The sequence below is a fragment of the Trichosurus vulpecula genome, chromosome X, assembly GCF_011100635.1.
Source record: "Trichosurus vulpecula isolate mTriVul1 chromosome X, mTriVul1.pri, whole genome shotgun sequence".
Lineage (NCBI taxonomy): Eukaryota > Metazoa > Chordata > Mammalia > Diprotodontia > Phalangeridae > Trichosurus > Trichosurus vulpecula.
The window spans coordinates 52,022,828-52,034,639 of record NC_050582.1 but is presented as its reverse complement, the minus strand read 5'-3'; positions in this window follow the sequence as shown (position 1 = coordinate 52,034,639).

The window sequence follows — 11,812 nt, the reverse complement described above, 5'->3', positions numbered from 1 at the left end:
ACTTAAACAAAACTCACAAAGCAACCACAAACTTGTGCAATGTCCCACACCCTCTGGAGGAGAGCAGTGTCTTTCATCTTCTGTTCCCTTGAACCAAGATTGTTCATTGCAGTCACATGTAGGAATCAAAGATTTAGAGCTAGAAAGACCTCAGAGAGCATCTAGTCCAGTCTCCTTATGAGGAAACTGAAGCCAGTAGAAAAGTGACCTTACCTCAGCTTACACAAATAGTAAGTATCTGAGGTAAGATTTGAACCCAGATTCTCTGACTCAAAAGCCAGTGCTCTTTGCAGTTCATCAATGTCTTTTCTATGTGCCCCAGCCTGCCATCCCATAGCCCAGATGTGCTCAGTGTGCCCCAGCCTGCCATCCCATAGCCCAGATGTGCTCAGCTCACCCCAGCCTGCCATCCCATAGCCCAGATGTGCTCAGCGTGCCCCAGCCTTCCTTCTCATAGCACTTTGTTCCTCAGCCCCTGTGCAATGACTATATTATTGTGTGGAATAGTTTTCGGGGTTCACATTTGAGCACCACTAATGGACTGTGAACCTACAGGGAAAGGATGGTGTCATTTTTCTCTATATCCCCTTCAGTGTCCAGTGACATGCCCTATACTTGATACAAACTCAATAAATGTTTGCTGACTGAGGGAATCAATCAATAAAACCCACTGGTAGGAGTTGAATACACAGAAAAATATTATCTGAGCTTTCTCCACATTCAATTATTAACTATGCCTTAGTCAAGTTGAGTCAACAAGTGTTTATTAAGCACCTACTATGTGCCAAGCCCTGCGCTAAGTACTGGGGAATACAAAGAAAGGGAAAAGGCAGCTCCTGCTCTCAAAAAGCTCAAAGTTTAATAAAGGAAGAGAATGTGAAAACAGGTAAGTGAAAACAAGCTACAGATAGCATTAATCAGAGGTAAAGCCAAAGTAGCAGCTATGTGTCACTACAGTGGATGGGAGAAGAGAGGGAGTCCAGGAACTGGAGTCAGGAAGAACCTGAGTTCAAATCTTGCCCCAGACACTTACTAGCTGTGTGACCATGGGCAAGTCATTTACCTCTGTCTGTCTTAGTTTCCTCAACTGTAAAACAGGGATGATAATAATAGCACCTACTTCCTGGTGTTGTTGTGAGGATCAGATGAGATAAGAATTATGAAGTGCAGGGCAGCTAGGTGGCGCTGCAGTGGACAGAGCACCTGGCCTGGAGTCAGGAAGACCTGAATTCAAATGTGATCTCAGACACTTGACACACTTACTAGCTGTGTGACCTTGGGCAAGTCACTTAACCCCAATTGCCCTGCCTTCCCCTCTCCAAAAACCAAAAAAACAAAAAGGAATTATGAAGTGCTTAGAGTTATTAACAGCACATAGTAAGTACTATATAAATGTCAGTTATTATTATTAACATTATTATGATCTCAGAAGAATGTAGGATTCTTCTAGAGGGTGAGATTTTAACTAGGACTTGAAGGAAGCCAGGAGGCAGAGATGAGGAGGGAGGGGTAAGTAAAATTAAGAAGACTGGGAAGGGGGGGTGTGGCTAGCAGAGGTAGGAACAGGTTTTGAAGAGCTTTGTAAATCAAACAGAGGATTTTATACTTGAACCTAGAGGTTATAAAGAATCACTGGAGTTTACTGAATGAGGGGAGGTGAGATTCTACTTCGAATTAAATTGGTAGCTGAGATGGACTCAAGGCAGGGAGACCAATCAATATGCCATTGAAGGAGTCCAAGTGTGAGATGATGAGTATTTTTGTTGTTGCTTTAAGTCGTTGTCAAGACATTGTTAAGTCATTTTTCAGTCCTGTCTGACTCTTTGTGACCCGATGTGGGGTTTTCTTGGCAAAGATCCTAGAGTGGTTTACCATTTCCTTCTTCAGCTCATTTTACAGAGGAGGAAACTGAGGCAAACAGGGTGAAGTGACTTGCCTAGGGTCACATGGCTAGGAAGTGGTCTCAAGTGTCTGAGGCTGGATTTGAACTCAGGTTCTCCTGGCTCCAGGGCCAGTGCTCTACTGACTGCGCCACCTAGTTGCCCCAGAACAAATCCCTTTAATAAAAAGATTTGTTCTGTCAAATTTGGACTCAGTCAAAAGGCCACACCCAAGGACCTAGAGAGTCACATGTGGCCTCGACGAACATTACTGTTTCCCCACCCCTGGCCCATACCCTTTGACTCTCAGATCTCACTACTGGCCTATACCCCGAAGTAGTCAAAGACAGAAACCAAGGCCCACTATGTATCAAAACATTAATAGCAGCTCTCCCTGTGGATTAGAAATAGTGTATGAGTGCCTAATGATTGGGGCAGGCTTGGAAAACCAATGGTATTTGAATGTAATAGAATATTATTGTGCAGGAAGAAATGACAGATATGAAGAAATCAAGAGAAACGTGGGGAGATTTGTATGAATTGACTGAGTCGATTTCACAGCTGAGGAACCTGAAGTACAGTGACTGACCCAAGGTTATACAACTAGCAAGTGTTTGCAGTAGAATTTGAACTCAGCTCTTTCTGATTCTAAATTCCCTGCTCTAGCCATTCATTGCACTGCCTAAGTGGCACTCAGTTAGGTTGGGCATAATTTTTTTTCCCTCTGGGCCTCAGTTGCCTCTTTCATAAAATGACGGTTGGGGACCAATGGTCTCTAAAATCCATTCTGGTTCTGATATTCTAGCCACTTCTTGGCTAGAATTAATAGAAATTAATACTCAGCTAGGTGGCACTGCAGTGGATAGGGCACCTGGCCTGGAGTCAGGAAGACCTGAGTTCAAATGTGGCCTCAGACACTTGACACATTAGCTGTGTGACCTTGGGCAAGTCACTTAACCCCAATTGCCCTGCCTTCTCCCCTCCAAAAAAAAAGGTATTTGTTCTGTGAAGTTTGTATTTAGTCAAAGGGCCGCTTTTTTTATAATTAAGATTTTTTATTTTTAATTTACAACACTCAGTTCCACATAATTTTGAGTTCCAGATTTTCTTTCCCCGCCCCCCCCACCAAGACGGCATGAAATCTGATATATCTTCTACATATAACTTCACATTGAACTTATTTACACAATAGTCAAGTTGTAAAGAAGAATTATGACAGTCAAAGGACTGCTCTTGAGGACCTAGAGGGAATTTATTAAAGGGCTGCACTTGTGGACTTAGAAGGGATTTGTTCTGTGAAACTGAAATTCAATCAGAGGGCTGCCCTTGAGGACCTAGAGGGCCAGGTGTGGCCTCGAGGCCACAGGTTCCCCACCCCTGGATGGGCATTTTTAGTAACTTTCCTCAAATAATTCCAAATTGAAATCCAAGTTCACAACTCCACCAAGAGTGTCTGGATGGTTCTATCTTCCCACAGTCCCCCAGTTAGTGATCATTCCCATTGTCTGACATCTTGGCCAATCTTCCCAGGCAAAGTGAAACGTCAGAGTTGATGGATTATGTTTTCATGTGATCATTTAGAATTTGTAATTCTTTTCTGGAAATCCCTTTATTTTATTCTTTGACCACTACACCAAATACATATGTGCTCACATATACATACATGATGTGGTGGGTGAGAAATTAGATAAATATAATACATGAAACTGACGTACATATAATTTACAAAATCATATGACTATTTCTAATGTTGCTTTATTAGCAAAGATTGGCCATTTAGTTAACATAACCTTTAGGGTTCTCCTTGTGGTCAAAACAAATCACATTAATGACCTTACCTTACTTTATAATAAGGGTCCTTAATAATGAATACCTAAGAGAGAGAGTGTCAGTGTTTGGAAACCTGGACTCTGGAAGCCCTGGGTTCAGGTGCTACCGACATATCCTGGATGTATGGCCTTGGGCAAGTCACTTAATCTCACAGCAAATATCTCAGTGTCTAAGCTGCTTAGAAGGTACCAAACTGCATTGGTGGAGGGAATTTCCTCACCTGGGAGTTCTCTGTACCAATGAGATCACAGGTGAGATAAAAAGAATCAGAAATGTTCAAGAAAACATTGTGATATGAAACCAGGTATATTTGACCGGTGAAAGCCATTTTGTTTCTTACCTGATTAAGTTTTGTAAAGTGAGAAAGGGGAGAAGAGGGAGGGAATAAGCATTTATATAGTGCCTATGTGCCACATACTTTACAAGTATTGTCTCATTTGACCCTCACAACAACTCTAGGAGGTAGGTGCTATTATTATCCCCTTTTACAGCTGAGGAAACTGAGGCAAGCATAGGTTAAGTGACTTGCCCAGGGTCACACAGCTACTAAGTGTCTGAGGCCACATTTGAATTTGGGTCTTCCTGACTCCAGGCCCAGAACTCTATCCACTGGGGAATGTACATGTTTCCAGGTGGGAAACTGAGATATCTTTACTGTTTACTGTGTGAGCTTAAGCAAGTTACATCACCTCTCTGGGACTCATTTTCCTCCTCTGCAAAATGAGGGAGTTGGACTATATAAGCAGTATATAAGCACACAGCCGAGTGCCTGAGGCCACATTGGAATTCGGATCTTCCTGACTCCAGGCCCAGCCTTGCAGTGCCACCTAGCTGCCCTGGAGTCAGGAATTCCCGAGTTCCAATCTCATCTCAGAAACTTCCTAGCTGTGTGACCCTGGGCAAGTCAGTTAACCTCTGTCTGCTTCAGTTTCCTACATCTGGAAAGTGGGGATAACCTACTTCCCATCATTATTGTTGTTGTTTTACAACCACGGTTCTTTCCAGCTCTAAATCTCTGTTCCTGTGATACTATCATAAGGAATAAAATATACCATATGGTGCCACCTTTAGCAATTGAAAGCAAATTTACTGACCTATATAGGGCATACACCTTTCCTTAGTACAATCTCCCCCAAAAGATTGTTAGCTCTTCAAGAACAGGGACCAGATTTGGGCCTTGGTGTACCTCCCTTCAGAAACCCTACTCCAAAAATACTTAGTAATTGATGAGAATACAGAATGGTGCTTTGAGAAGAGCACCAGACTGAGAATGGGGCAACCTGAGTTCTAGTCCTGGCATTACCACAAACATGCCATGTGACCTTGGATAAGTCCCTTCCCTTCTCTGGACTTCTTTAGTTTCCCCATCTTTCAAAAAAAGCAGGGGAGGGAGCAGATTAGATGATATCTAAGGATTCTTCCAGCTCCAAGTCTATGACCTTTTGATCTCTAGGCTGCCTTTGAGCTTAAAAGTTCTGTGATTCCTTGGGTGCTATGGTAACTTTGCTAGCATTAGAAGGAGAATAAGGGAAAGGGAATAAGCACGTAAGCACCTACTGTGTGCCAAGTGCTATGCTAAGCATTTTACAAATATCTCATTTTATCCTTACGGTAGCCATGTGAAGTGGGTTGCTGTCGTGATCCACATTTTACAGATGAGGAAACCAAGGAAGACAGAAGTTAACTGACTTGCCTGGGGTCAGCTAATAAGTGTCTGAGTCAGGCTCAGACACCTAAGTCTTCCTGACTCTAGGCCCAGTCCTCTGTCTACTGTGCCACCTAGAAGTCTCCAGAATAAAGAGATCCAAGTCTCTTGATTGTTGCCATCATCTCTTTGGTCTGAAATTAGCCCCAGAGTAGTTTCATGTGTGATTTGTCTCCTGAATGAGGAGGCAGAACTGCTCCCCTCTTATTTTGTCTCCCTTTTGTCTAGCAAGAATGATCTTTGTATTAGAAAGAGGAGAACAACAACAAAAAAAAGACCAATGTTGTTGTCTTGTTTTTTATTTCAGTTGCGTCCGACTCTTTGTGATCCCATTTAGGGTTTTCTTGGCAAAGATACTGGAAGGTTTTGTCATTTCCTTCTCCGGCCCATTTTATAGATGAGGAAAGTGAGGCAGATAGGGTGAAGTGACTTGACCAGGGTCATACAGCTAGTTAAGTGTCTGAAGCCGGATTTGAACTCACAAAGATGAGTCTTCCTAACTCCAGGCCTGGCACTGTATCCACAGCAGCACCACCTAGCTGTCCTGGATGAGAGTGTCTAAGATAAATCAAGAGATTAAAAGAATACCTAGCTGCCCTAGATGAAAGTAGGTCCCAGGACCCAGATGAACCACATCCTTGTGCCCTGAAACAAATGGCCCACTGGCAGAGGCATTTGAAAGATTGTGGAGAACAAGGGAGGCCCTACTGAAGAAAAGTGGAGTTGTTCCAGTTTTTTAAAAAGGAAGAAAGTAGAGTCTGCAAACCAGAGGCCTATGAGCTTGATTTGAATTCCTGGCAAAAGTCTATGATATATTATTAAAGAGACGGCTAGTAAGCTTCTAAAAGAAGAAGCAGTGATCATAGAAAGCCATGCCCACGTTTCAAACTTGTGATGAAATACATGTGTCTCCCCTTGGCACAGAGGCTGGGGACTACAGGAGATGCATTGTGCGAATACAGGAGGATAATTGCAGGTTTTGACTAAGTATGTTGAGCTTATGTCTTGATTTCTATTCAAAGAATCACAGAATTTGAGAGTTGGGAGGGACCTGTGTCCAACCCATTCATTAAAGGAACCTCGACTATGTTGTGGCCCAGCCTCCGCAGGTGGTCCATCCCACTCATGGACAGTTCTCCCTGTTAAGAGACAGCTAGCCTACATTGACCTCCCTGTAACTTCTGCCTATTGCTCCTGGTTCTGGCCTCTGGGGCCGAAGGGAACAAGGTGTGATGACTTGACAGCTCTTCAGATACTTGAACACAACTTTCCTGTCCTCCTTCAGTCTTCTCTTCTCTAAGCTAAGTGGCCCCAGTTCCTTCAACCAATCATCACAGGACACCATTTCAGGCTCCCTCCTTGGGATGCCCTCCAGTTTATCATGGCCTTTTTAAACTGCAGTGCCCAGAATTGGACACAAAACTCCATATGTGGTCTGATCAGGGCAGAATGCAATAGAACTTATACCTCCTGATTGGAGTGGGAGCAGATTAATGACTCTCCATGCTTTTTCATCGTGTGAGAGTATTGATGACGTTATATATGGGCAGGGGCAGTGGAGTGGAAAGAGGATGGCTCTGGGGTCAAAGGACATGGGTTCACATCCTGGTTCTGCCACTTAATATTTGTGTGACCTTGGGCTAGTCCCTCCCGCTCCTTGGGCCTCAGTTTCCCCCTCTGTAAAATGAGAGGGTTGGACTAGCTGGCTTCTGAGCCTATGGGTGACCTTGGGCCACTCCCTCCCCCACCCTGGACCTCAGTTTCCTCCTCCATAAAATGAGGGGACTGGATTAGATGGCTCTCAAGGCCCCCTTCTAGTTCATGATCTGGGATCCTATGAGTGACTTTAAGGAAGTTATTTCACTTCCTTGGGCCTCAGTTTCCTCCTGTGTAAAGTGAGGGGGGTGAGCTATACAGCCACCTAGATCTAGGAGCCCTGGTGTGACCCTGGGTCAGCCATTATTCCTCCCTGGGCCTCAGTTTACCCATCTGTAAATGAGGGGGTTGGACTAGATGGGCTCTGAGATGCCTCCCAGTTCTAGATCTAGGATCCTATGGGTGACCTTGGGCAAGTCCCACCCTCTCCCTGGACCTCAGTTTCCTCCTCTGTAAAATGAAAAGACTGGACTAGATGGCCCCCAAGGTCCCTTCTAGTTCATGATCTAGGATCCTAAAGGTGTCCTTGGGCAAATTTCTTCCCCTTCCTGGGCCTCAGTTTCCTCCTCTGTAAAATAAAGGGGCTGGATTAGATCTTGACTTCTGAGATCTCTTCCAGCTCTAGATCTAGGGCTTGACCTTGGACAAGTCTCTTCCTCTAGTGGGCCTCAGTTTCCTCCTCTGTAAAATGAGGGGGCTGGCCTAGATCTTGACTTCTGAGATCTCTTCCAGCTCTAAATCTAATGTGTGACCTTGGACAAGTCTCTTTCTCTAGTGGGACTCAGTTTCCTCCTCTGTAAGATGAAGGGGTTGGACTAGAGGGTCTGCGATCCTCTGGTCTTTCTACAAATCCTCAAGATGGTAGCCACCCAAAGTACTCTAGGCCTTCCTCTGGATCTTTCAGTATTTCATGGATATCGGTGCTGTACTTGGGCTTGTATCCCTTCCTCATTTTCCCATCATATGTGTCCTTGAGCTTATCTCTTGTGCCACTTCTCATGAGCCCACTTGTCATCCCCTCCCCCTTCAGGTCTCTCCATTGCTCTTTGTGCTATTGGTTGGCATTTAGAATTCTCCTGAGATCACGGTGTTCCATGATTCACAGCTGCATAGACTCCTACGGAAATAGCTGGTATTGTTGAAGAGACGGCTCTTATGATCATGGAGAAGTTTGGGATCACTGCAAATGTTGTGCAGTTTCCCCAATGTGATCCGGCCATCTCCTGCAGCTTTGTTCTGGGCCCAGCTCATTGTCACACTGTTTTGCAGTATTTTGAGGTTCGAGGCAATTAATCTCATGTCCTCTGTTGAACTTCATGATGAATAAAGAAGCAAACATTGGAGGTGAATATATGTTTTATACCTATTTCAACCTGCCCTTGATGTCAACTTTCAGTGCAATATTGAACTGTTATCTTCACATTCACATCTTTTGTGGAGTATAATTTTGACATGTATACTTTGGGGAAATCCTTCAGGTTTGACCAAATCTAATACTTAAAAACAATTCAAAAGTAATAAACACAGCCAAATCTTTCATTCCTCACATCCTCGGGCATTTGTGTGACCATGAAGTTGGAGTCTTCTACAGAAATTAGACTGCAAAAGCTTACCTGTTCCTTCCTGGTGTTCTCATAAAGGATACTCTCAATATACACATAGACTATTCTCTTAAAGTTGTCTAAGGATGAGAAAGCAAGCATATGGGTCAGTAACTGCCGATGTCTTCTCAGTCGTCCAGAAACCACCTCAGCCAGCAAACATTTAATCTCCTTGCCAAGCCGAGACACATGGCAGCCAAGGACAACACCAGTTTAGAGTAACAGCTGATTGTCAAAATATTATAGAGGAGGATGCTGGAAGATTATGACAAGCATACTTCAAGGAACTGTTGAGAAGAGAGTGTTTTGCAAACCTTAAACTGCTATAAAAATGTGAGTTATCATGGCTCTCTCCGATCATCCATTTATTTATCTAATTCCTACCATTCCTTCAAGGGCTAACTCCTCTATAGCGATACCCTCAGTGCAGTGATTCCCTCCCTCCCCCACCCTCTGATAGCATTATCTTACGGTTTCTTTTAATGCACTTTCACATTTTGCCTTGTGTTATAATTATGTGTGTATGTATCTTCTCTCCCCTACTAGATGGTGAACTCCTAGAAGGCAGGGACCATGATCACTGTCATCTTTTTATCCCCTAAAATACCTACCCCATGGGCTTGACCACAGTGTTGTTCAGTTGTCTCAGTCATGTCTGACCCTTTGTGATCCCATTTGGGGTTTTCTTGGCAGAGATTTTGGAGTGGTTTGCCATTTCCTTCTCCAGATCATTTTACAGATGAGGAAACTGAGGCAAGCAGCGTGAAGCGACTCACCCAGGGTCACACAGCTAGTAAGTGTCTGAGGCCAGATTTGAACTCAGACAGATGAGTCTTCCAGACTCCAGACCCAGTGCTCTATGTAGCCTTAGTAGGTGCTCAGTAAATGCTTATTGAATGGTTCATGCTTCTTTCTGTCCCACCCTAGAAAAGTATTTCCTAGTCCCTTCACCCAGATCCATGAAAGCAGTACCCTAAGTTATCTGAAGGCCTACAATCCTTCTACACGCAGATTCATCCAAATTCCTGAAAAACAGGCAAGATGAAGACAATGAACAAGATTAACTAAAGCAGACTGTGTTCCTTCTTGTCACGGTGCATGGCCCATGCATGGACACTGAGGCGCCATTAGCGCACATATCCTATTCCTAACACATAGTCAATGTTACATAAATTCTCCTTAACTAAGTCACTCTGTTCTCAGTGCTTCATCGTGGAGTACTGCATCATGGAAAAAAACAAAACTATTTTATAAATGAGCTTCTGTTAGTAGTTCAGTAACTAAATTCTATGGATATTGTCCAAGATGGGCTTATCCATACTGAAATATGTTCCATGATGAATAATTTATATAGAGGGTACTTTTAAAAAGTACCAATAACAGCTCAAATTATAATCATTCCATCCCTTCCAACTCTCTCGTGCAGTGGAGTAGGAAGAGTGGTGGAGGTGAAATGTACAATTGGACCTGGAGTCAGGCGACCTGGGTTTGAAATCTAGATATGCTACTTACCAGTTCCGTGTCCCTGGGCATGTCACAGCATCATAGACTCTCTGTAAGGGTCTTCAGAGGCTATCTGAGTCCAAGCCACACCTGAACAAGCATCCTAGCTTCCCCAGTGAGTGGTCATCCAGCCTCTAGCTATTTGGCCTGGTTTTTATGCCCTTATCCAAAGTCTTTCAAGGTCTGCCCCAAAAGCTATGAATGGGAAGGGTCTCTTGATTAGTTCAGACCTTATCAATTTCCAACTTCTCCCTACACAATTCAGAGTTTGATTATAGATTGCTATGAATTGTTCAGGTTTTATGTCCACAGCTGAATTATAAACTCCTGGAGGGCAAGGAATGTCCATGTTTTTAAAGGATTTAAAGTATTTGGGAGGTCATAGGATAACAGATAAGGAGACTGAAACCCAGAGAGGTTAATGTAATTTACCCAAGGTCTCATGCCAGTAATTGGTGGATTTAGATTTGAAATCAGGTCCTCAGACTCAAAATTCAATGCTGTTTTTCAAGCTGGACTTGTGATTTGATTAGTGTAGGAAACTCATGTTGGAGAATTTCTTCTGCCAGCACAGATCAGCACCTGCTCCGTAACTGCTACTATTAGAGCAGATGTTATTAACCTTTCTTTGTGTCATGGACCCCTTTGGCAATCTGATGGAACCCAGGGGACTCCTCAAAATAATGTAATTGAGGGAAATGCTAAATTTCAACTAGTGCTTAGTGGGGAAGGAAAGGGAACAAGCTTTTATTACATACCTACTAAGCGCCACGAGGCAGTTAGATGGCTCAGTGGATGGTTCTGGAGTCAGAAAGACCTGAGTTCAAATCTGGTCTCAGATATTCACCAAAAGAATGACTCTGGGCAAATCACTTAACCTCCATTTGCCTTGATCCACTGGAGAAGGAAATGGCAAACCACTCCAGTATCTTTGCCAAGAAAACCCCAAATAGGGTCATGAAGAGTTGGCATGATTGAACACCAAAAAACAACAAAAAACATGGCAGCCACTCTGCTAAGTGCTTTACAAATATCTTGTTTGATCCTCATAACAACTCTGGGAAGTAGGTGCTGTTATTATCCCCATTTTACGGATGAGAAAACTGTGGCAGGAGATTAAGTGACTTGTTCAGGGTCACACAGCTAGTAAGTATCCGAGGCTGGATTAGAATTCAGGTGTCCCTGATTCATGCCCAGTACTCTAGCCTAGCTGCTTCTAGTTAGTGGAAATAAAGATACAGGGTTTTTTCCCCCACCTAAATTAATAGACCCCTTGAAATCTAACCATGGACTCTTTAGCCCCTAAGTTAAGGACCTCTATTTTAGTGAGTTACTTAGAGCAATGAGAAGTTAAGTGACACAGTCACACAGCCAGGCTATGCCTCTCTCCAATTTTGTTTTTTTACTGTATCATGCTCTCTAATATACTTTTATAGAGACCTACAAATACCAAAGATTTACAGTCTAAGGCTGGAAATGGTCTTAGAGATCTTTAACTTTATCCTTTTTTTAACAGAGAAGTAATTGTAGGCCCCAAAAGACCACTTGACTTGCCCAGGGACCCACAACTAGGAAAAAGCAGAGACAGCATTCCAAACCAGGCTCTGCTTCCTTTCCAACCTCCAGAATTCTTCCTG